Source organism: Coenobita brevimanus, chromosome 68 (assembly GCF_032717465.1).
Source record: "Coenobita brevimanus isolate Jiangsu-jjx chromosome 68, ASM3271746v2, whole genome shotgun sequence".
NCBI lineage: Eukaryota > Metazoa > Arthropoda > Malacostraca > Decapoda > Coenobitidae > Coenobita > Coenobita brevimanus.
Window position 1 is genome coordinate 13,103,421 of NC_137021.1, and position 26,128 is coordinate 13,129,548.

A 26,128-nucleotide genomic window follows, 5' to 3' on the forward strand; every position below is an offset into this window, starting at 1 on the left:
GATAACGGGGAAAACAGAAATAATGAGAAAAGTGGAAAAAAAAAAATGCTAGAGAAAGACAAGAATGAAGGAAATAAAAGTTAAGATACAGAGGGTAGACGAAGAAATGTTGAAAAAAAGAATTGGAAAAACTTACACGGTAAAAAGATCTGGAAAATCAGAGTAACACCGAGTAGAAAAAATACGCTGATGAAACAGGAGAAAAAAACTGAAAACGGGGTAAAAGCAACAAAACGCTGAAAATAGTAAAAAATCGGAGAAATATATAGAGAAAAATAGCAAATAAAAAAAAGGTGAAACAGTGCATTTATATGGCAAAGGTTATATACTCCAGTGTGCAGTTTGGTTAAAGACACTGAGTAAAGGAAATGGGTTATCTCTTGTCAAGCCTGTTCCCCCCTTGCAAACTAATACTTGGGTGAGAAGAGTTGGAAAGAAATGAAGAAGGTGATCAGGGGTCAAGAAAATGAAGGGATGAAGAAAAGATGAAGAGCTGAGGAGTTATGTAGGAAGGAGGAGATGCAAGAGGGGAAACGGAGTGGAGGAAATGATGGAATGAAGGTGAATGGATTGACAGACAGACTTAGGGAGGAAGGAAATGAAAAGGATGTGTAAAAAAAAAAAAAAAAGGATGACGTGAGATGAAGACAGAAGTGGGAAGGAAGGAAATGAAAAAGTTGAAGTGTTAAAAAAAAAAAAAAAAAAAATGAAGCGTGGTGAGGAGTTGAAGGAAGACGTGGGAAGGAAGGAAAGGAAAAGGAGGAAGTGTAAAAAAAAAAAATGTAGTGAAACGTGATGTGGGAAGATAGGAAATGGATACGGGGCAGAAGAATGATTAACTTTATACCTACTGGCTGTGCAGGGTCAGTATGGCAGACTATCAATTATCTTCTCCAAGTGACGACCAGCAAGTCAGTGTTACATAAGGTAGCAAAGGTGAAGAAAGGAGAGGGAATGAAGAAATGTTGGAAGGAAGAAAGAAAAAAATGAGTGGACAAACGGAACAGAGCTGAAGAAAACTAAAGCAAGAAAAAGAAAATGAAAGAATGAAGGAATCGAAAAAACCTGAAGGAATGAAGAAAAATGAAGGGCTGAATCAAGACGCAATGAAGAAAGATGACGGATGGAAGACGAATGAAGGACTAAAGGAAGATGAGGGAATGAAGAAAGACGAAGGAATGTGGGAAGCTGAAGGAATACGAGCAAAGAAGGAATCTGAAAGAATAAAGAATGAAAGGAGGACGGTGGAATGAGGAAATGAAGGACAGAATGGGATGGGGGAATAAAGTAACGAAGGAACGAAGAAAGGAAGGAATGAAGGAAAATGGAGTAAAAGAAAAACTGCGCGAATGGAAAAAGATAAAGAATGACGTAGGAAAGAAGATAAAAGAACGAGAAGTGATTAAGTTATAATTTTGGCAAGACGAAATATGAAAAGGATACTAGGGCAACTGTGGAGAAAGAGTTGTAGAGCGGAGAAAGTGTAGAGGGTTGAGAAGTAAATGAGAGGCAATAAAAATAAAGTATACGGGAAACGAAAAGAGGGAGAAGGATCAGTGACAGAAAATGGGTGTAAAGATAAGGCGAGGGAAGATGAAACAGCTGTACAATAAAGTGAAGGGTAAACTACGAAAGATGGAAGAGGAAGAGAAACGATGAGAGACAGACGAAGTGGTGAATGAAATAGAGGGCGAAGGAGGAGGAAGAGGAGTTCCATATGAAGCGTGATGAGGATGAGATAGAAGACAAAGAAGAAGAAAGAGAGAAGTCGAGGAGGAGGGAATTTGAGGACGAAATGGAATGGTGCGAGGATGAGACAGGGGAGTAAAGAGAAAGAACGAAAAGAGGAAGGAGAGGAGGGACGGAAAGAGAATGACGAGAAGTAGCGAGGGAAGTGAGAGGAAGAAGAGGAGGATTAACTATAGGCGCAAGGGGGGAAAGACCGTGGAGGAGGAAGAGGAGAGATAGTGGAGGAGTGGATAAGAGGTGGGAGTCCGGGGGAAGGGGTAGGAGGAGAGAGAGGGGTGATGGGGTTAAGAGGAAGGGGCAAGAGTCGAGGAGAGAGGGGACGGCGACTGTGAATGGGTGGAGAGTCCTTGGTATATTTTTACACGGCCTTAATTGAGTGATCTAGTTGGCCACCTCTCCACACTGGCTGCCCGGGGTGGTCTGAGGGGGAAGAAATGAGGAAAGGGAAGGACGATGAAGGAGAGGGAAGAAGAGGTAGGGGAGGGGTGAGGAGGAGTTAGGAGAATGAGGCTAAGAAGTGGTGGAAGGGACGATGGAAAGGAGAGGTGGAGGAAGGAAGGGAAAGACGGAAGGTAAGGGGCAAGGAAGGGTAGGGGAGGAAGGGGAGAGTGATGAAAGGGGAGAGAAGAGGAAGAAGAGGAAAGAGGAGGAAGAGGCAAGAGGAGGAAGAGGCAAGAGAAAGGGGACAACCAATGAATGGGAGAGGGAAGACAAAGGAGAGAAAGGGAAGGAAAGGAGAGGGAAGACAAAGGAGAGAAAGGGAGGGAAAGGAGAGGGAAGAGTAAGGAATGGGACGAAGAAGGGGATTGAAGAAGAGAGAGGGGTAAGGAAAGGAACGAACGAGGAACGTAAGAAAGGGAGACAAGGAAGGGGAATCAGGAAAAAGCAGAATTAAAAGACAGGATGATGAGAGCACACATAGATGTGAAGACGCATAATAGCCTAGCTCTACTGTGCCACGACAGGTTTACGTTATTCCTACTACGCCTATCTTATTCAGCTTGGGAGATACGCTTCATACTAATGTGTTAAAAGCAAGCGTGATTTCTGGTGACTTCGAAAAGCGAATGTTCATTACGCTCATGGAAACACCTCCCCCCTCCCCCCCCGTCTTCAATAAAACGAATCAATATAAACAAACTGCCAAGATATATATAGAATTTCTCCCACTCTGACGACGCCACCATCACTAAACCTCCATTGCACACTGCCAAACCTCGTACCTGGCTAGGGTTTCTGCTCTCTCCCGAAGTGCAGATTTCCGTACATGACTTACCTGCAAAGAAGAAAAACGACACTGTTAATAATTCAACTGAACGTACTTTAATGCCAATTATGATACACCAAATTATTCCTCGTAGTTCCTGAGAAATAAAGATTTCCAACATGCACTGCCGTTCTAGTTACACTGTATGAAAACCATAAAGTTCTATGTTACTATGTGCCCCTGTCAAATAAAAAGGTTTGTCACCACTACTTTGTATTTTATTGCAAATTATCCTCAGCATTCTTCTGCAATGCTTGAACTTATTTATTTTTTCAATATGCTGCTTCTGAGTTTTTTCTCTTCTGTAAACAGTCACGCAATTTATACCTGACATAACCTCCCTCCCTCAGTCTAATTCACCAAATTCAACCCAAATGAAGCTAAATAACAGGAAAATTCGGTTAGATTAAATAACGTTAAGATTCAGTTTTATTAAGCTGGGTACTTGAGCTGTATGCATTTCGTTAAACCGTTCGAAAGAAACCATCGGCATTTCTGATCCATTTGTGATTTTCACAGCATAAATATGGAGCCAAATGTAGAAATATTATGGCTGCCGTCGCACTTTTGGATGTCATATGCAAACTTGACTTGCTAAAGATAAATCATTTTATTCACTGCTTTATTAGGCGATAATGAGTTGTTCTTTTGAATATCTTTGTAGTGTACAACTGTACAAAAAAGTATCGTTACGACTTTGTGTTAAACAATATGACAAACGACGATGGTTTAGGAAAAACAGGCAGGGGGCAAAAAAACTGTTGGTACCCCTGAATATCCAACAATGTTGGTTATGCATGAGATACAAGAGGCATTTCCTGTGTCTGAGGTAATAAATGCGACGATATGAATGCAACAAACTTCGGAAACAGCAGCCATCGTAGTGTTCGTTACGTATATATCGGACCCTTGAGTAACGATACTTTTTTGTACAGCTGTACAATGTTTCCCTTCAGTACGATGCCGTCTTTTCTACATCATATTCTTGCCATACGCAGACGATATTCAGGTTAGGGCAGACATTTAGAACTTGACAAGAGCTAAATTTTGCTTTCAGCAACTCTTGCAATACCAGGATGCTCTTCTATGCCGAGTGAAATCGTCTGGACGCAGCTAGAATGAAATTTAAATGATATCCTTGTGAGGAGGAGGAGAAATAATGAATGCCATACACATCAGAGATTAACATGAGCCAACATATCCCGAGTCATCCTTGACTGATCCTAACTCAAAACCTGAAACCCACTGCCTCTTGCACCTACTCGTAAGACATAATATCAGTACAACTGCACAGTGACTAAAAACATATTACGTAACCATCACCCCTCTTCTTCCTTGCCCCACCACCCCTTACCATCAAATTATCACCCAGTCTCACCCCTCACCCTTCACTCCCTCTCACCCTTGATCATCTCTCCTCCCACCCTCCCTGACCCTAAACCTCCTACCCTCCCTGACCACTCACTCTCGACATCTATTCTTCATCCTCCAACTTCTTTCACCACTCACTCTGGTAACCTACCCTCCTTCAACCACTCTACCTTCCTTCACTACTCACTCCCGACACCTACTCTCCTTCAACTCCTACCTTCCTTCACCACTCACTCCCGACACCTACCCTCCTTCAATCCCCACCTTCCTTCACTACCCACTCGCGACAGCTATTCTCCATCAAACCATACCCTACCTGATCACTCACTCCAGATAAATACTCTTCTTCATCCCCTACCCTACCTGATCACTCACTCCAGATAAATACTCTTCTTCATCCCCTACCCTACCTGATCACTCACTCCAGATAAATACTCTTCTTCATCCCCTACCCTACCTGATCACTCACTCCAGATAAATACTCTTCTTCATCCCCTACTTTCCTTCACCACTCATTCTGGAAACTTCCTCTCCTTCATTTTCCATCCTTCCTCACCCGTCGCTCACCCTCTACACTTCAGCACCACTTGCTTCCTCTCCATAAGCAGAAAGGACGTTAATACTGCATGACAAGATCTCACGAAGTTCAGCCATAGTTTTGAGTGTACAGAATATAATGGTCTCGTCTGTCTTATACAGATCCACCGGTACATTCCAACGCACCTCACTTATTCTATCTCCCTCCTGGACTTATTCAGTACCAGGACGTGATTGCCAGTAGATCACGAGGAAAGAGACACCGAGAATACCCAAATTATGATGAAGTGACTGGTGTGTTGCTGAAGGTAAGACGTATTCATGTGAAAGGTTGTGTCGAGCTGTCATACTGAGGAATTGAGATTTTGAGGCATTAAAACCAGTAGAATCATATTGCCAGTCAGGAAAATCAGGTATATTTGGAATCAGGTGTGCCAAAGCCTCGTCCCGTGCTTATTGTAAGAACTTTTGTGACGGATCCTGTGAGGGCCGGGTTGAAAAGTAAAGGGTTGAGTTATTAGCGGTGGAGTGCATATGGGTAAATGCCAAGCTCAGAAGGTCAATGATGAATAGCAGGAAGAGAGCTGGTTAACAAGGCAGAATGCTGAAGAATGCCACCGACAGTTTTAACAGTTTCAGATGAAGAACAAGACACAAGGATGGCAACTGTAAGACGGGAATTTGGAATAAAAGGTATGTGCCAGACTCGGCCGATTTGATAGAGCTTAAGGTAAGTTTTTATAGTGAAGAGGTTTAATGGTATCTAGCGTACGCTCAACATTTAACAAACATAATTAATACTCCTTCAGTCATCAAATAAAGTAAATATAAACCCCGACGCGGCTTACCTTCCTGGGGTTCATTCCTGCAATCACCATACTATTTCATTCAGGATAGACCTCTCGTAGTGAAGGGGTTATGGACATCTAGGGTACATCGAACACACACACACACACACACACACACACACACACACACACACACACACACACACACACACACACACACACACACACGTAAAAAAAAAAAAAAAAAGGAATAGTTACGGTGCCTTGTTGAACAGCCCCACCCCACTCGCTCTGCAGGGGTTTATGGAAGCGACCGGGACGATATAAAACCATCAGGGTGCTACTAAACCCCGCCTGATATAGAGAGGGAGGGAGAAGAGGACGGGTATATGGGGAAAGGGAGGGGATGGATGTAAAGGGAGAGGGAGGGGATGGATGTAAAGGGAGAGGGAGGGGATGGATACAGAGGGAGAGGGAAGGAATGGATATAGAGGGAGCTGAAGGGGACGAATTATACAAGGAGGAGGAGGAGGGAGACGAATATGGGGAGAGAAGAAGAGGGACAGGAAGAATATAGAGGGAAAGGGAGCGAGGGAACGGATACAGAGGGTGGAGGGAAGGGTGGCAGATATGTAGGGGGATGGTGGAAGCGGATTGATATACAGAGAGCGGAAGGGAAGGGACAGATATACAGGGACAGGGAGAGAGAGAGAGAGAAAGCGGATGCAGAGAGAGGGAGGGGATGAGCAAAGAGGGAGGGGGAAGGAGAATTTTGACGTAGAGGGAGAGAGAGGGAGGGGACAGATATACAGGAAGAGGAAAGGGACTGATTTAAAGGAAGGAGGGAGGGGACAGCTATAGGGAGAGAGGGGATGGCGTTGCAAAGAAGGAAGGGAAGGGATACATATGCTGGGTGAGGAGGGGAGGGGGCGAATATACAGGAAGAGGGAAGGAGAGGGGACGGAAGGGCTAGGGGAAAAAGGTAAGAGGATAATAAGACACCACCGCTGCTTGGATTAGTAAGATGCGGGGTTTGCCTAACTACCAATGGCCAGACGCCTTAATTCCAGAAGGGGTAGCCACTGACAAATCGCCTCCATATTACCCTGTCCCCTCCCATCGGGAAAACATCACCAGCTCACAATCTCTCCCTTTCATACATCTCTCCTCTCCATTCGCGGTCGATCCTACGTATTTATTTTTTATATTTACGTGGATATTGTGGTCCATGAGAGTCGAATAACCAGTAGAGTGAGCTTTGTGATTGCGTGACGAGCGAACGTGCGTTTGTACATAATGCCTATTTTCATAATTTCATCTTGGTGTAAACTTTCAACATTTCTGGTGAGACAGTTGAACAATAACAAAAGAATGAGCTAATTTTCTCTCTGTCTGTCTGTCTGTCTGTCTGTCTGTCTCTCTCTCTCTCACACACACACACACACACACACACACACACACACACACACACACACACACACACACACACACACACACCTTCTTTCCATCCTCTTCTCTCCCTTCTTTCCATCCTCTTCTCTCTCTTCTTTCCTTCTCTCCCCTCTTTCCTCCCCTTCTCTCCCCTCAGATCACGGCGGAATAGAGGGGGTGAGCCGCTCGTCTCAACCCTCATTAAGTAAACTTTGATCCAACTTAGAGCCGATCTATGAGTAAGTTCTGGCGGGAAATTAAGTAGGTTTCCCCGGTAGGCGCAAGGCGAGGGAAGGGAGAAAGAGGGGAGGGGGAGAGGGGCGTGGAGGGGAAAAGGGGAGAGGAGGATGATAGTTTGGGAAGGCGAGAGGTGATTGTCCCTGCGATTCAAGTTTGGGCGGTGGGGAGGGATTAATGAGGTGATTTTGGAAAGTGTGGCGATAATGGCCGCCCACTTAAAAATCCATAACAATAGGCCCATCGCACTATTGTCACGGGAAGCCTATATAATGTCGCTGTTATGATACCTCTCCCAAAGCCCCTCTATTTGATTACTAAATTTCGAGGGACGAAATGTGTTTTATTCTGACTTCAGCCAAACGATTTTATTCAACAGGTAACTCCCAAGGTCTGAGGGCGAACGATTATACTTTTCTTTTATCTCTAACTTGGCCTACAATTGCCATCTCTCCAACCTGAATGCCGAGATACAATATGTTAATACTAGAGTACCAATATATTAATACTAGATTATGCTAGTCACGATGGGGTGCTATGGGGAGGATGTAGAACTGCAATGCTGTTTTCTTCTGCCACTAAGCGACGTGAAATCAGCTACAAAAGAACGAAAATCTGGGCCATGTTAAAGTAAAAGGAGTGTTGTAAATAGCTATACCTAAGCACTATACTGTATCATTATTTAAACCCTTACGGTCTTACTCAATTAAGGAAATAGCTCTCGTGCTGAATGAAATCTAAACAATCTCCAATACGGTATCCCTTTCAGCATAGTGAGGTACGTCTGATCTATTGTTGCTGATATACAGATTGACACAGAAGGCAGACAGATACAGAGAGAAAAAAAAAAAAAACACACACACAGACAGGCAGACAGAGAATCCCAGTCATATGATGTTCTCGGAGTGTGAAGGGCAAATCAAACGGAAGTGAGTTGAGAAAATGGAGGCTTAAGTTTGTGATCACTATATCTATCTATATCTATCTATCTATCTATCTATCTATCTATCTATATATATATATATATATATATATATATATATATATATATATATATATATATATATATATATATACTTCCCAAATATCTCAGTAACCAATCACATAGTACTGATATGCCTGGTTGCAAAATGAAGAAAATGTGATCTATGTAAATCTGAAGAATGAGTACCTTGGACAACCTTTTGCAGCATTAACCCCTTCAGCTGAAGGACGTACTTTTTTTCTCTCTCTCTCGTTTTATCTCCATTCGATTTTTTCAGCTTAGGAGAAAATATCGCAACTGGATTGGTTTAATACACCCTCTTTAACCCTTTCATTACGAGAGGTCTTCTCTAAGCAGAATAAAAGTTTACACAGCAGGAATAAAATAGAGGCGTCGTTGTAGTGAAGAGATTCATTCCAAAAGCAAGTAATTAACAGGCAATTCTGACTCTGAGGGTCTCTAGGCTCCTATCCCCAATTTCCTTAACCCTTCAATCCAATGACTTACTTATTTTATTCTTGCTATATCCACACATTTCCATTAGTTTTCGTGAGACTTTTGCAACCAGAGACTTTACACAGAGCCTTCACTGACCCCTTCACTGCAAGAGGCCTCCCTAAAGCTGAATAAAATCGTCTGGAGGTAGGAACAATAAATTACAATAACAAGTGACAGGATTGAAGGGGATTAATCTCGGTACACTAACCATGAACAAATTTCCTAACACCACTGTCCACTTTTTCTTACAGTAACATTGGCAACTTTCTATTGTCATAACTCCATTGAACCCCTAAGTCCGATTACTTCCTTCGCCAAAATAACAAGTAATGCTTCAGTAACTGCAATCTGTAGTTTACAATTAACTGTTCTTCGTTAATGCAGTGTCGATCAAGTCCGTTGTTCGTATATACTGTGTCAATTTACCATCTCTCACACTTTGCAACTGCTACCCCTTCATCATCACAATCATTTCTCTCCAATATTACATCTACTGTATCCTCTTTCTACATTACCTTAACCTTTACGTATCTCATACTATTTCTGTATTACCACGTCACCTCAACCATTTATACAACTACCATAACAACCACTACTAAGACTACAGCTACCATCATCACCACACCCAACACCACCAATGCCACCATCATCCCGTCTACCACCAAAACCAAGACCATTACTATCATCATCACAACTACCATCACCACCTCTCCTTGTACCCGATCTCCCCCCCTCCATATCACCACCATCACCACAAGTACTATCACCACCACTGCCCCCTGTACCCGTGTCTCCCTCACCACACATACATACTTCCACCACCAAAGTCATAACTAAATCACCACAATTCTCACCATCACCACTACCACTACTCCCACAACCATTTCCTGTATTTGTCTCCCCCTCACCACCATCATCACCATTACCTCTTCTCCCAACATGTCCTCACTAATTCTCCACGATCACCATAACTCTCACCAACACCAACTCCACCTCCCCCACCCAATTATTTGCATCAGTTTCCCTCTCACCACCCTCATCCTCACCATCCTCTCCCTCACCATCATCAGAATTATCCCCTTATACGCCTACTACATATGGTATACTTCGCCGTTACCACAACTCTCACCACGATCATCACCAGCACCCCCCCCAGTCAGCCCTCATCACTACTTGTATTAGTCTATCCTCAGCATCATCATCACATTTACCTTCCTCCCTCAACAGTACCTCATTACACCTCCATCACCGCAACCCTCACCACCACCACCACTATTACTTGTACCTGGTTCTTCCTTACCACCATCATCTCAATTACCCTCCTCTCCCCAACACAGCCCCACTAAATCTCACCACCACAACTCTCACCCCAACTTCTACAACCCCACCACTATTTGTATCAGTCTCTCCATCACCACCATCATCACAATTACCATCTCTCCCCAGCACAGCCCCACTAAGTCTCCACCATCATCACAATTCTCTCCCCACCACCACCACCGCTCCCGCTAACTCCATCAAACCATCAAACAACAACTTTTAGACTCTCCACGAGGAAGCTTATGAGGCCAATGAATGGTTGGGTTAATCAAGTCTGCTTCACTCCTCACTGGCTATGCAAAGTTATGCAGATGAGTCAAGCATTCCGCCTCGTTAGTGTCGATTCCTGGGCTAAATCCAATCCTTCTGACGCCATGAGGAGCGGGGAGGGGCAGGGGGAAGTGTTGGAAGGGGTAGATAAGGAAACGATGGGGGTAGGAAGAGAGGAGGAGAGGCAGGGGGAAGTGTTGCAAGGGGGAGATATGGAAGGGATGGAACAGGAGGAGAGGAGGGTGAGGAGAGTAGGATGGGGGGAAATAAGGAAGCGATAGGACAGGAAGAAAGAGGGAGAGGTTGGGGGTGTGTGGTATGGGGGGAGATATGGATGGGATGGGATAAGAAGGTCGGCGAGAGGCAAAGGAGTGTAGGATGGAGGGAAATAAGGAAAGAATGGGAGAGGAAGAGAGGGAGGGAGGAAAGAAAGAGTGACGGATGGGGGGGGGGAGATAGGGAAGCGATGGGACAGGAAGAGAGGGCAAGAGGCAGGTAGGGGGAAGTGCAGCATGGATTATGTAAGGAAGTGTATGGGATAGGAAGGTGGCTGTGATGGGAAGGGATAATGGTTATAGGTGAACAGGGGGAACGAGGACTGATTATCAAGATAGTTCATAATGCAATTGGGACGAACGCAGTGAGGATAGAAAAATCGAGGAATAGGAGGGGATGAAAAGTGGGCAAATTAGTGAATACAATGTTTTTTTTTTTTTTTTTTTTTTTTTTAAATAACAGAACGGAGGAAGGAAAAACAAATGGGGAAAAAAAAAATCCATACACCAGATTACTGGTGTCCTCTATTCATAAAATATCTGTAACAGTTAGACTTAGAATAAAGGCAATGAGATACACAAGTAAAAACCTTAGGCAAATGAGTGAATACGTTACATGAGGACGGGAAGAGAGGGTGAGGGATGGGAGAGATAACGAAGGGATGGGATAGGAAGGCGGCTGTGATAGGAGGGAATAAAGGAGATAGGGGAACAGAGTGGACTGGATTCAAGGTAGCCCACAAGGCACTGGGGACGAAAGTGGCAGGGATAGGGAAGATGTGAGAATAGGAGAGAGTAAAAAGTAAGTGAACGTGTGACTATAACGGATAAGAACAAAAAGAATAGAGAATATATGCAAGTAATACAATCAAATGAGTGATTAGAAGGAATAAGGATGGAGAGTATATGAAAGATCTAAGTAAGAATAAATGAATGATCTGCATGAGGATAAAAGGACCGAGATAAAAGGACAATATTAGCGTAGGTGATAAGTTACGGACACGGTACGAGGGATGAAATGTAGTTGACCTTAAAAACGAAATCAAACATTACCGACTGCCCACTTTGCTTCTAAAATTTCGTGCAACTGTATCTCTGCTGCAAAACTTCCAGTGATACATTTACTTGGCGCTGAGTCCTGAATGCTAAGTTTGCAGTCCCCTTCATCCTCCCTTACTCCCTCTGTTTTCCCGAACTCCCTTTGTTTTCCCTAACAACTTCACCCCCATGATGTAGTTCTTCCTCCTGCTACTCTCAGAGGTGTTTAGTCAGCTTCAGAGACTTCTCGAACTTGAGGAATTACTTATGGTCCTAATTAACCCATCCACTACAAGAGATCCTACCTAAGCTAAACCTCGCATTGCATCAGCAAAAGCAAAGTACAAACAAGGAGGAGTAACCAGAGTGCAACGCCCGCGCTCATCAACTATTGTAGTCTTAGGCCGAATATTTGATCTTGCCCTGTGACCTTGACTATCGACAGATTACTCAAAATCGAATTACTTCATTCTTGCCTAACCCATAATCCTTCCACGAACTTTGGTTCGCGTTACATGAAAACTTTTGACCTCTCCCTGTGACCCTCACCTTTGATTAATAAACAAAATCGAATCTCTATTTTTCTTTTATCCTAAACCCTTCCAGAAAGTTTGACTTACATCGCAAATGAATTGTTTACGTCGATCCTGACTTGTGACCGACTTTTGACCTCTTGTTCTCATAACAAATAGGTCAACCTCTTGGGCAATTCTTAATTTACGCACTAAGTTTGTTTAGATCGGATCAAAACTTTCTTAGGTATTTTGCTTACACACAGACACATGGGTTGAACTTCGATCTTGCCTTGTGACCTTGATTTCTGACTGACTTCTCAAAACTAAATTTTTATTTTCAACTTAAATTTCAATCTTTTCCCCAAGTTTGGTCAGTACTAGATAAAAACTGTTTAAGGTGACCTTGTTAGGTCAAACTCTGGCCTAGTCCTGGGACTTAACCTTGATTCTCAAAAACGTATTGGCTGGTTCACAATGTTTTACCAAGTTTGGCTAGTCGGTTAAAAACTTTTAGCTGCTTTGTTCACTCTCTCTCTCTCTCTCTCTCTCTCTCTCTCTCTCTCTCTCACACACACACACACACACACACACATCGATGAAAACATAAAATATAAAACCCCCTCAAGCTCTGTGAGTGCCGAAATGGGATGCCTTTGATGGAGCAGGCAAAGGCCATGATAACAGAAAGTAAACAGGTAGGTGCTGGAGAGGAGCGCCTGCCTATGGTGGCATCTATTTGACTGGATGGTTCCGCTGCCTAATTATATAAACGTCCCTCCCCTCCCTGTGTCACCGAAAGGAGGATGGCGGACAGCAGGTGAGGGGCAGCTTTAGCCTGAAGTCCACTGGGTTCACGTTCAGATGTGCCTGGGATTACGACTACTACTACAACTGTTAATACCAGTACTACTACTACTACGTACTACTACTACTATTTACTACTACTATTATACGAGCAACTCCAATATACGAGTATGGTAGGTTACACAAAACAGTAGGACAAACACTGAAGAATCGGCATTTATCAACCAAGTTCCTATGACTCACTCTCAGGTGAAGGGACTCTTCTGGCGTGAACTGGCATACAAGTGGAAATGCTGGGTCGGAGAGAGACAGGCTACACAGAATCCATCGCAGCCCGAAATGTTAGGGACAATAAAGAATTCAACCTCTAACCTTTGTGTGTCCTCTCTCCCACCCCACATTTCCAGTTGTCGCAATGGACCATCTATACATCCAATACTAGATCAAATTTATCCCGCCCAAGGCAGAGTTAATGGTGCCGGTATTAACACACTCAGGTTGCTACGCTAACTCTAAGCTAAATAAAATCGTATGGTGTTAGCTTGGATGGAATGCTTTTTTGTCCGGACCCATCAGAGAGCCAACTGGGACAATCAGAGTTAATCGCAACCATCTGAGAGTTAACCGCGACCATTAAAGAGTTAACTGCGACCATTACAGAGGTAACCGTAACCATTAGAGAGCTGGCCGCGACCATTAGTGAGTTAACAGCGACCATCAGGGAGTTAATCGCGACCATTACAGAGTTAACCGCGACCATCAGAGAGTTTACCGCAACCAAGAGATAGAACTGGGACCATTAGAGAGGTAACGACTACTATCAGCTCGCCACCATTAGAGACATAACTGCCACCATTAGAGACATAACTGCAACCACAGAGAACTGCAACCACAGGAGATAACCGCGACCTTATGGAGAGAGAACCGCTTGTTTTGAGAGTTAACCGTGCCCATTGCTGAGTTAACCACAAGAAATAAGTAGAAAAATGCAGGCTACACGATCATCTGGCCAAAACAATTCAATGCTCTGGGAAAAGTAACAGGAAAACACGTGAAGAAAATTATGGCAAATCAATCCATAGTTTTCGATTACAGGAAAAGAAATAAATGAAATAAATTTGTGTTTTTCTTCCAACTCTGTGATGCGGGTTATTTGGATACAATCGGATCAGCTTTCTGTAGTACGTACTCTTTTAATACTAATTGCCTGGAACTGCTTGTTTACCTCTCCCTGTGTGTGTGTGTGTGTGTGTGTGTGTGTGTGTGTGTGTGTGTGTGTGTGTGTGTGTGTGTGTGTGTGTAAAAAGTCAGTCGCATTTCCACAGTTGTGTATATAATTAATTAACTTGTTCTCTCCAAGGATATCAATTTAACTCTTTATGCTACCAGACGATTTTACGAAGCCTGGGAGAGCATTACAGTAGTAAAGGGGCTAACGAAAGCTAACACCCTCCACGTCAATAAACCTCCCTTGACTTGAATAAAATTGTCTGCAGTAAGAATATACTGAATATGACGTCACCGAATTGAAGAAGTTAAGCATCCGGTGACGTATTCTTCCTCTAGTCTTGCAACCACTGGATGATTATTAAGAGGTTTGGAGAGACTTTTCAAACTGGAGGAGTTAAGTATAGCCTTCATTACTCCCTTCAGACCATTGTATTTAGCTTAGGGGAGAATATCTTTAAGGCAGGTTTAGAAGGAATATCAGTTAATCTCTACAGTATCATGCTGACTTTTATTTCTCAGTCTTGCTATCGCCAGAAGATGTTACTCAGCATGGAAGTGACCCCTCGTAGTTATGGAGTAAAGATGAATACGACAAGAACTTTAATTTTTGGTCACTAAGAACAGCAATATACTGAGTGAAATAAATGGAATAACATCCTTTATCCTCATGTACATAGCCATTATATGAGTAACAATATCGGTTACTTCTAAAGGCTGACTCTGTGGTAATTTCTTTCGGGATTAGCTTGGCTTTCCCTGTATTACGTATTTCTCCTTCCTTCAAATTCTCCCTTCCTGCGCTGTTTCTTATATCCTAATCATCAGCATTTTTTTTTTTTTTAACAACGTCTCACTCTTCCTTCTCCTTTCTACCCGTCTCGTTTTACATTTAGCCTCACCTCTCTCTCTCTCTTGTCATCTTCGCTCCAATTCTCTATTACCTCCCTCTCTTAGGCTCTCTTCTCCTTCAACCTTGGTCTCTGTCTCTCCATTCCTACAAGCAAGCCTTCATCTCTTCATTTCAATTTCCCTCCACCCTCCACAGCACTGCCTTCTCCTCATCTCCTACTCCTTGTGCAGAACTAAAGCTGTTTTATTGATCAAAGCGCAGATTACGAGCAGATCTGATCTGAGTATGCACAATTTTTAAGGGACATGCCAATATCGTAGTTCAAAAGCACTTCACAATTGACCAGTAAATTTACACTAGGGGTAACGGTTATAAATTCATCGGCAAATGTTTTCAGTCTAACGAAGCAATAAATTTTTTCTCCAATAATGCCATCAAAATATGTAATGAACTACCTAGAACTGTGGTAAACTTTAATACAGCAATAACTATTAAAAGTCGATTGGAAATGTATCTAGACTCGAATCCTCAGTTAAACGCGTTCATGGCTGAATGATTAATCTGACTCACTGACTTTTCCTCTCTTGCAGATCGTGGTGAACACAGCAGCAGTTTTTCAGATAACGTTAATTTTCCCACAGACTAAGTTAGTGTATTATTTTTTTCTTTTAAGTCTCCGTCATGAAATTTCCATGGGAGTTTTTCTATGTTGCATGGTGGTACTTCTTTCTTTTGCCTGCCGGATTCAGCTTGAGGGTTTGGTGGGCGGGAGAAGCCTTCTTGCTTTACTATCCTTGTCTTTAGTTTACATTATCAGCTATCATATGCACTGTCTTACTGGTAACAAACAGCCCAGAAAGGGCCATTAGGTCTGTTGCTGTTTGATTTCCTTTGAACTTTGTGCCTCGCTCAAGCTCCCCCAGTCCTCCTCTCTTCCAGTCCTAACCCCCACTGTCTCTCTCCATATCTCTCAACCTCCTCTCTTCCAGGACTCATCGTCTTCCTCTCCCAAACTCTCCTACCCTCACTCACCTCCCTATCCCTCCCATCCTGCAAACCCTCCACCCTTATAATCCCTACTTTTTACCTCTCCCCACCTTTCCCACATTCCCTTACCTCTCTGCCCGTCCAGTTTTTCTTCCTGTCCTCTCCTTTTCTCGTAGCTCTCCTTACCTCTCTTACCCTCCCCCTCTCCCACCTCTTTCCACTCCTTCCAGCCTAACCCCCCTTCTTCCGTCATCTCCTACCCCTCCTATCCTTCTCCAAGCTTCCCAACCCATCCCCCCTTCCAGTCCTCACCCTTTATACCTCACCCCACCTCTCCTGCCCTCCTACCTCTCTCCCCGGCCAGCCCCATCGCGTGACTAAGGGCTGCGGGGAGGGTCGGGAAGCATATATGAAGGCGTTCGTCCCCGTCAGGCGGTTCCACACGCGCCCCCACCTCCCCCTCCCCTCACACACACACACTCACTTGGTCGGAAGAAGAGAGAGGTATTGTCCGGCTGGGAGATATATTTACGCCAGAATGAGAGGGCCATGTTTCTTAGCTAGCAGGAGGCTGTGGGGAGCGAGGCTGTGGGTGGAGGGGAGAGGGCAGCGATGGTACGTGTAAAGAAGAAAAATAACGAAATCAGAGAAACAGAAGGGGAGGGGACAACGATGGGAGGGGTGAAGGAGAAAAATAACTAAATTAGATAAGCAGACGGTATAAAAGTTACACGGTGTAGGAGCAGGGAGGAACTAAAGAAAGAAAAGGGAACAAAAGAGGCAGGAACAAGCGACGGCAAAAATGGAGAGGTTGGGGGACGGAGGGGATGTGATAAAGAACTGTGAGGTGGAGGAAATTATCGAAAGCAGAGAAATATGCAACGTGTAGGAGGAGGGAACAACTACTGAAGAAAAATGAGACTGAAGAAGACGCAAGAAAGAGGGAAGCGAGGCGGAGAAAAGGGAGAGCTTGAGGTATGCGCGATGAGAAAAAAAATCAAAGTAACAGAAGACACGAGGGATGCAAGGTAAAGGAGAAGCGAGGAACTAAAAAGGAAGATAGGACAAAAGCAAGAAGGAAATAACAAAGAAAGAATGGGGGTGAGATATTGAAAGCAGAAAAAAAGGGGAGGTATGTCAGATTGAATTTGTAGGGGGAGGGAAGCAACAATGAAGGGAGAATAGGGTGCCATGTTTCTTAGCTAGCAGGAAGGTAGGGAGGAGGGGGAAGGTGGAGGTTGGGAGGAGAGGGTAGGTGGGGGTTGGGAGGAGAGGGAAGGTGGGGGTAGGGAGGAAAGGGTAGGTGGGGGTAGGGAGGAGATGGAATGTGGGGGTAGGGAGGAAAGGGTAGGTGGGGATAGGGAGGAAAGGGTAGGTGGGGATAGGGAGAAGAGGGTAGGTGGGGATAGGGAGGAGAGGGTAGGTGGAGGTAGGGAGGAGAGGGTAGGTGGAGGTAGGGGGACGAGGGTAGGAGGGTTAGGGAGAGGGTAGGTGAGGGTAGGGAGGAGAGGGTAGGTGGGGGTAAGGAAAGAGTAGGCGGGGGTAAGGAGAGAGTAGGTGGGGGTAAGGAGAGGGTAGGTTGGGGTGGGGAGGAGAGGGTAGATGGGGGTAAGGAGGGAGGCCAAACAAGGGAGGAAAAGGGAGTATGGATGAAATATTATCAAAAGGAGAGAAACGGGAGGAATGGAGGGAGTAGGGAAGGGAGGAAACAAAGGTAGATGGAAGAGGAATGGATTGGGAGTGTGAGAAAAGGAAGTGGAGCGGGAGCGGGATGGGGAAGGAGAGAGGGAGAAGAGGGTGTGTGTGTGTGTGTGTGTGTGTGTGTGTGTGTGTGTGTGTGTGTGTGTGTGTGTGTGTGTGTGTGTGTGTGTGTGTGTGTGTGTGTGTGTGTGTGTGTGTGAGAGAGAGAGAGAGAGAGAGAGAGAGAGAGAGAAATGGTGATGAATAAACAAGAAGGATGGAAAAAGGGAGCAGAGAGAAGGGGAAACCAAAGAAAAAGCACTGAAGGAGAATGAAGGAAAAAACATGCAAAATACAGAAATATCCGTCACTGCAAAGGACATGTGGTGAACTAGTAGTAGGGGAAACGGGGAGAGACTAAGAAGAGAGGGGAAAAGGAGTGGAAGGGAAATAAAATAAAAAACTAAGTCATTCATCAACATCGTTAGTCTGACCCACCAAAAGATGAAGTGACATAGGAACCAGAAAGGAGAAAAACGCAATGTGTGAGAACTATTAACACGATGCCCAGTGAAATGCAGAAATAAAACAATTGATGCAAAATGAAGCACAGCGCCTTAAAAAAAAAAAAAAAAAAAAAAAAAAAAAAGGAAGAGAAAACATACCTGACCTCTTAAATCCGATCATATATATACTTTTTAATCTTTGCTATCACGATCCCATTTTACTGAGAAAAAATAATCCAACTCCAGATGTTAATAAGAAAGCATCTAACTCCTCCAGGCAAAATATCAAATAAAACAGTCAGGAGATAGCAGGAATAAAATGTATAATCCGTGGTATGACTGAGGTGGTAAAAAGTTATTCAGAAATTATGGAAGAAAAACGCAGACTTAAAAAAAAATACAGAAAAAGCAGTGTGAGAGATGAGACAGAAAAATGTCGGAAGCAGAGAATGGAGGGTGAGAAATAATAAAGGGCATATGAGAACGTCAGCACAAAGAAAGAGGGGTGGGGTGAAAGAGAGAGAGAGAGAGAGAGAGAGAGAGGAAGGGGAAAAAGACAGTGACTGAAAAGGGAAAAAAATGTGAAGCAGAAAAAGGTCCCGTTAGAAAAAGCAAAAACAGACAGTGAACGTGGAAAGAGAAAGAGGAGGAATGGAGTGAGAGAAGGGGAGATGAATGGCAAAAGAATGGAAGGAAACGATAAAGTGAGAGAAAGATAGATGAAGGGCAAACTGGATAGGGAAAATAAATGTTCAGAGCAGAAATACGCCGGGGAAAAATGTACAAACCAGGAAATGTACATGAGAAAAAAGGAACGTTGTTGCTGTTGGTCAACCGCAATTAGTCTGACCAAGCAGTCCCATCAACCTCAGGCAAGGAACCGCCTATGCAGGGCCGTTCCATGCAGTGAAAATTGGGACTGAAAAGAAAAAGGTCGGAAGCAGCAAGTGGTCAGTGGGACAGGTGAAACACAATGAGCTCTAGGGAAAAACAATTGAGGGAAAGGGTGCAACGAGGAATACATGAAAATAGATACACTGTTTTAAGAAAAGGAGAAAAGGGAAGGAGAAAAGCTGTAAATATTTGTAAGGAAAAAAGGAAGCGGCGAGGAAAGGGATAGGAAGAAGGGAAGAGACATGGTGAGTGGTAGTGGGGAGAAAGAAGAGACATATTGGTAAGGAAACGACGGGAGAGAAGTGACGAGAAAAACAAATGGAGCAATATGACAGGAAAGAAATATGTGTTAATTAAAGGAGGATAGCGAGGTACAAAGGAATATAGGAGATCATCGGAGAAGTATTTATATGGAGAAGCGATAAGTGAAGGAAGGAAGGAATGAAGGGAAGTGGTGAAGTACACAAGAGAAGGGAACGGAATTGATGACAGATAAAGGAGGAAATGCACTGTATATGTGCATGGAAAGAATGGAAGGGAAGGAAGGAGGGAAGAGAATGGGTGAGAGATGGACTACAAATGAAAAACAAAGAGAAGGAAAGGGACTTGGTGAGGAGTACCGGAGAAAGGGGGATGGCAGGGAAGTGGTGAGAAGTACATGAGAGAAGTGGCGATAAGAAAAACAAAGAGGAGAGGGAAATGATGAGGAATACGGAGAGAGAGGAGGAGGACAGGGAAACGGGGAGAAGTACAGAAGTGGAGATATATGTTTAAGGAAAGGAAGGAAACGGTAAGGAATACAAAAGAAAAGCAGAGATTCATTTACAGTGCAAGGAGAGAAGGGAAGGAGGCGAGAGAAGGGAAGAAGACGAGAGATGAAGTGAGAGATAAAGGAGGAAAACGAAGAAATATTTGCTAGGGAAAGAGGAATTGAGGAGAATAATAGAAAATCATTTATAACGAAAGGTGGAAAGTGGAGAGGAATGCAAGAAACAAGAGAAGAGGAGGGAAGGGAAGTGGTGACGGATACAAGAAAATAAATAAGAGGAAAAAATATGTAAGGAAAGAAGGAATGCAGCAACAAGGCAAAAATTATTAATGTTGCATGAACTGAATAATGCAAGGAGACTAACGGGGAGCGCGAAGTAAGTACGACACAAGCAATGAAGATGGGGCGTCACAATATATACGTGTAAAAAATACCACAATAACCAACCACAAATTTCATCATCAAGAAAGGCAAGAGAAGGAAAAGCATCACCAATGAGAATACACAACATGTGAAGGAGAACATGGACCAGGAACAGGAAAAGAAATATATTTACTTGTAGACTTGACACAACATAAAAAATAAGAATAAATATAAATACTGAGGCTGGACATTAGGAAAATAAGAAGATAATCTACGACAAAGAAGGACGAGATGGAGCAAGCAAGAAAAATAAATATAAATACGTTTAGACTTGACAAACCCACGATGCAAAAAAAAGGAAAGAAAATTGGAAAATGGGGCCGATCATGAAACTGAGGCAAATGATGAGAAAAATGATAAAGCACATAGCAAAAAACGAGAAAAAAAAAGAAGGACCCAGGAACAGGAAAACTAATAATAAACACTGACAAACTGAGGGATCACAATAATAAAAGAAACGGGAAAAAACGAGAGGCAACAGGAAAACGAAAAACAAAACTGGCAGACAGGACGGTTCACGAAAAATACATGGCTGAGGGAGACACGAAACCACCACAAAGAATAAAGTAGAGGAGTTGACGGACAAACGGCAGGAAAAAAAAAAATACTGGCAGACCTGAGAAATCACACATAGTGGACAAACTACACAAAACTACTCAATTCAGTGGACTCAACCCCTACGCAGAGAGAGGGTAAAGTTCGTATTCTGGGTGACATGGGAACGTGGCACCTCTTCCTTAGCGATTTATTTTGTACCTGGACAAAGAATCAAAGAAAGGTAACAGACGAAACAGGTAGCCGGGAAGAGAAATACAAATACAAACAAACTGGATAGATGACGATATGCAAAGCTAATCCCTTCATCCCAGGGTAAGTTATATTTCATTTTACTTCTTCAAATGTAATAAACAGGATAATGAAGGCTATATCTAACTCCTCCAGCCTGAACAGTCAGTCCTGAGCTGATTAAAATTGTTGGAAAATAGCAAAAGTAATACTAAACGGGGACTCTTAAGATGAAGCTGTTGAGAGGGAGAAACGCACACAAACAATATAATCAAGTAAAGGGGAGGAAAATCACACACACACACACACACACACACACACACACACACACACACACACACACACACACACACACACACAAAATACATCACTTGCAGCCTCACAAAGAAAGACATACAAACATGGGGAAGAAACAGCCCGATAAAAATGCTACAACGGAGTGGGGAAATATCACAAAGAATATGAGCAAAGAAACATATGGAGAAGCAAAGAAAACAAAGAAAAACAAAGGAAAAAATAATGACAAATGACAGACCACAAAATGACTTAATGTATGTAAAGGAACAGATGGGAAAGGAGCAGGGAAGGGAGGTAAATACATACTCACAACCTGGAAAGAACACGAATAGAGACAGAACAAAAAAAAAAAAATTACCTTAGTGCAAGCAGGTTACAGACCGAGAAAGACCAGGAAAGAAAAAAAGAATGCCCACAGAAGAAGCAAAAAACAAGGCTCCTTTCTCCCAAGCCACAGAGAAGTGTGGAAAAAAATGCAGCTACGATAAACAACAGACAGATGGAGAAACAGATGATACTAAAAATAGGAAGAGGAAAGAATACAAATAACACATAAAGATCAGTGGACGAGTGAGAACATGAAAATCGTCTCCATCGTTCCTTATCAAATCAGAACTAGAAAATAAACCAAGAAATATTACAAAGATCCGTCAAATATCAGGAAAAAAAAAAAGGGAAGTGGAAAGAGGGATAAGAGAAGGAACACTAGGAAATGGAGACCTAGGGCAATAATAATAATAAAACTAATAATAATAATAATAAACATAATAATAATAATAAAACATAATAATAAAACATAATAATAATAATAATAAAAATAATAATAATAAAATGCCACCAACAATCATTTCTCTACCAAGGAAGATTACGAAAAAGAGCTCTCACATGAATAAGGAAAGAGAAGGAAGAGGAAGGAGGATGGGTGATTAAGGAGAAAAGACCTTAAGGGAGACAAAAAAAAGAATACTGGTAGGGACAGAAGAATAAGAACGACCCCACCCATTCTACTTAGAGAGAGAGAGAGAGAGAGAGAGAGAGAGAGAATCCACACACACAAAAAAAAGAATCCAGAGCCGTAGCGAGAAAAAGAACATATATCAAGCGAGAGCAAGTAAAACACGCACCAAGCCTGAGCGAGGAAAAAAAAAGGAAAAACACAAAACGAAAAAAACACCACAAAAGAAAAACAAGAATGAGGACAAAACAAAAACCCAGACCAAGATAAAACACCACATCAGAACATGAAAAAAAGCATTAACGAAAAACAAAACAGAGCAAGAGGAAAATGAACATCAAGCTAAGAAGAAAAAAACAGAAGACGAAGCCAGGGGGAGAGTATAAAAAAAAGAAAAAAGAAAAAAGGCTAAAACAAGGAATAAAAACACCTAGCTCATGCGAAAAAAGCAGAAAACTACCATAGGGGGAGTGTAAGAAAAAAAATGCAGAGAGAAAATGCTACAGGAGGAGTGTGAGAGAGCAAAGGCAGAGATAAAAATAACTCTCACATAAAGCAAGAAAGAGGCGGAGAAGTGGCCCCTCACGCGAAGGTCCGGCAGCAACACAGGGGCGAGATGAAGGGCCCGGCGCCCCCCATTGTTGTGTAGGCGTCGGCACCGAGTCTCCGCAGATGAGATTTGGAATTGCCGGGGAGGAGGGGGACCGGGCGCCAGGTAAGGGGCATAAACAATCTCATTTTCGACAACAAATGCCCCGTGATTTCAGCTGAAGGGAGGTAATGGTGACTGGGAGGGAGGGAGGGAAGATGGAATAGAGGGAGGGAGGATGGAAGGGAGGGAGGATGGAAGGGAGGGAGGGAGGGACAGAGGGAGGGAGGAAATATGGGTGGAGAAGCAGACAGGGAAGGATGCTGTATTGGGAATGGAGAGAGAAAAGTTGTTAGGGGTGGGACAGGGTGAGAGAGAGATGAGGAAAGAACTGGAGATAGGAAGGAAGGGAGAGAGGGAAGGAAAGGAGGGAAGGAGGGAAGGAAAGGAGGGAGGGAGGGAGGGAGGGAAGGAGGGAGGGAGGGAAGGAGGGGGGAGCGAGGGAGGGGGGAAGAAGGGAGGAAGGGGAGAAGGGAGAGAGGGGGGACAGGAGGGAGTGGGGGACAGGAGGGAGGGGGAAAGGAGGGAGGGGGGAGGAGGAACTTAAAAGGAGTACAAAGGAAAGCAAACAACAATACACCTGTTGATTTATTCGTGGCTGTTTGGTATAGGGAAGGTTTTAATTATCAAAACTAATCTATCAGCTAAAGACAAGGTGAGAAAAGCAAAAAGGAGGGAGGGAGTGACATCTAGGAAGAAAGTGGTGAGATGGGGAGGGTAAGAGGGAGTGATGTTGAACTGCGAATGCAGGGAAAGAAGTTCTGGGGAGAGACAAGGAGGGAGAGAGAGGCAGGAAGGAAGTGGGGAGAGAGAGGGAGGGAGAGAGAGAGAGAGAGAGAGAGAGAGAGAGAGAGAGTGGGGCAGTAGGGAGGGAGAGATGGACAGGGAGAGGGGGAGGCAGAATGAGATGGGTGAGGAGGGATGCTGTACTGGGAATGAAGGAAGGAAAATTGTTTGGGAGAAGGGGAGGGGGAGGGGGAGGGGGAGAGGGAAGGGGATGGGATGGGAGGGGGAAGGGGAGGAGGAGAGGGAGAGGGAGAGGGAGGGGAAGAGGGAGGGGGAAGAAGGGGAGAGGGAGGGGAAGAGGGAGGGGGAAGAAGGGGAGAGGGAGGGGGAAGAAGGGGAGGGGGAGAAGGAAGGGGAGGGGGAGGGGGAGAGGGAGAAGGAAGGGGAGGGGGAGAGGGAGAAGGAAGGGGAGGGGGAGAGGGAGGGGGAAGGGGAGAGGGAGGGGGAGGGGGAGGGGAAGGGGAGAGAGGAGGGGGAGGAGGAGGGGGAGGGGGAGGGGAAGGGGAGAGGAGGGGGAGGGGAAGGGGAGAGGAGGGGGAGGGGAAGGGAGAGATGGTGGGAAATGGAAAGTGACAGAAGGATCGATGCTGTATTGGGAATGGAGAAAAGTTACTCTCGGGTAGGACGGGGAGAGAAGGGAAGTAGGGTTGGGTGAGGAGGGATTGAAGCAGGAAGGGAGGAAAGTTGGGTGGCATGAAGACAGACAGAGGGAGGGTGGGAGGGAGGGAGGGAAGATGTGCCGAGATGGAATGGGGCAAAACACAGGGATTGAAATGCATGGGATAGGAATGAACAGACCTGAAGGGGAGGGGTGGGGATTGGTGTGGAATGGAGAGGGGTGGGGAGGCAGAGAAGTAGGGAAAAAGGAAGGGAACTGGGGTGGGGTGTAGATGAAATGAAGGAGGGAGGGATGCTGTGTTAGGGGGAGGGAGGAGGGATGCTGTTAGAGGCAGGGATACTGGGTGGGATGGGGAGTGTGTGGAGGGGTGGGGGGGGGCAACGTGGGATAGAGTGGGATGGGGAAGGAGAGTAGCAAGTCTGGCTGAGTGCGTAGGGGAAAAGGAAAGTGGACTGTACGCGGAGAGAGTGTGAGGGAGGGGGGCTGGGATGGGATGGGATGGGAAAGAGTAGGATGAGAAGGGAAATAGGGGGTGGAAATGGGAAGATGAATGGAATGGGATGGGGAGGGAGGGTGGAAATGAAGCTGAGTGAGATGGGAGCGACTGAAGGAGGGAACGAGGGAGGAGGGGAGGTAGAATGGGGAGAGACTGAAGGGGGAGAATAAAAAGGAGAGGAAGGGGAAGAATGTGCAGTTTTGGCGAGCAAGGGAAGGACGGATGATGTTCTGGGGAGGGAGGGACAGTGGATGATGTTCTGGGGAGGGAGGGAGGGAAGGAAGTTACTCTGGTGCAAGAGGGAGGGAGGGAGGGAGGGAAGGAAGTTACTCTGGTGCAGGAGGGAGGGAGGGTGGGAAGGATGTTACTCTGGTGCGGGAGGGAGGGAGGGAGGAAAGGAAGTTATTCTGGTGCAGGAGGGAGGGAGGGAGGGAAGGAAGTGACTCTGGTGCGGGAGGGAGGGGGGGAGGGAAGGAAGTGACTCTGGTGAGGGAGGGAGGGAGGGAGGGAGGGAAGGAAGAGACTCTGGTGAGGGAGGGAGGGAGGGAAGGAAGTTACTCTGGTGAGGGAGGGAGGGAGGGAAGGAAGTTACTCTGGTGAGGGAGGGAGGGAGGGAAGAAAGTTACTCTGGTGAGGGAGGGAGGGAGAGAAGGAAGTTACTCTGGTGAGGGAGGGAGGGAGGGAAGGAAGTTACTCTGGTGAGGGAGGGAGGGAGAGAAGGAAGTTACTCTGGTGAGGGAGGGAGGGAGAGAAGGAAGTGACTCTGGTGAGGGAGGGAGGGAGGGGTGACACTGTACAAAACGGGAAAAAGATGCGTCGTTTTCTCCACCAGAAAAAGTTAGGAAGGCACGGAGGTAAAAAGGAAGAAAAGAGAGGAAAAGCGTATCAGGGAGGAAAAAGCGTGTCAGAAAGGAAAAGAATATCAGAGGAAAGTATCAAGGAGAAAAAGCGTATCAGGGAGGAAAAAGCGTATCAGGGAGGAAAAGGCGTATCAAGGAGGAAAAGGCGTATCAAGGAGGAAAAGGCGTATCAGAGAGGGAAAAGCGTATCAGGGAGGAAAAGGCGTATCAGGGAGGAAAAGGCGTATCAGGGAGGGAAAAGCGTATCAGAGAGAAA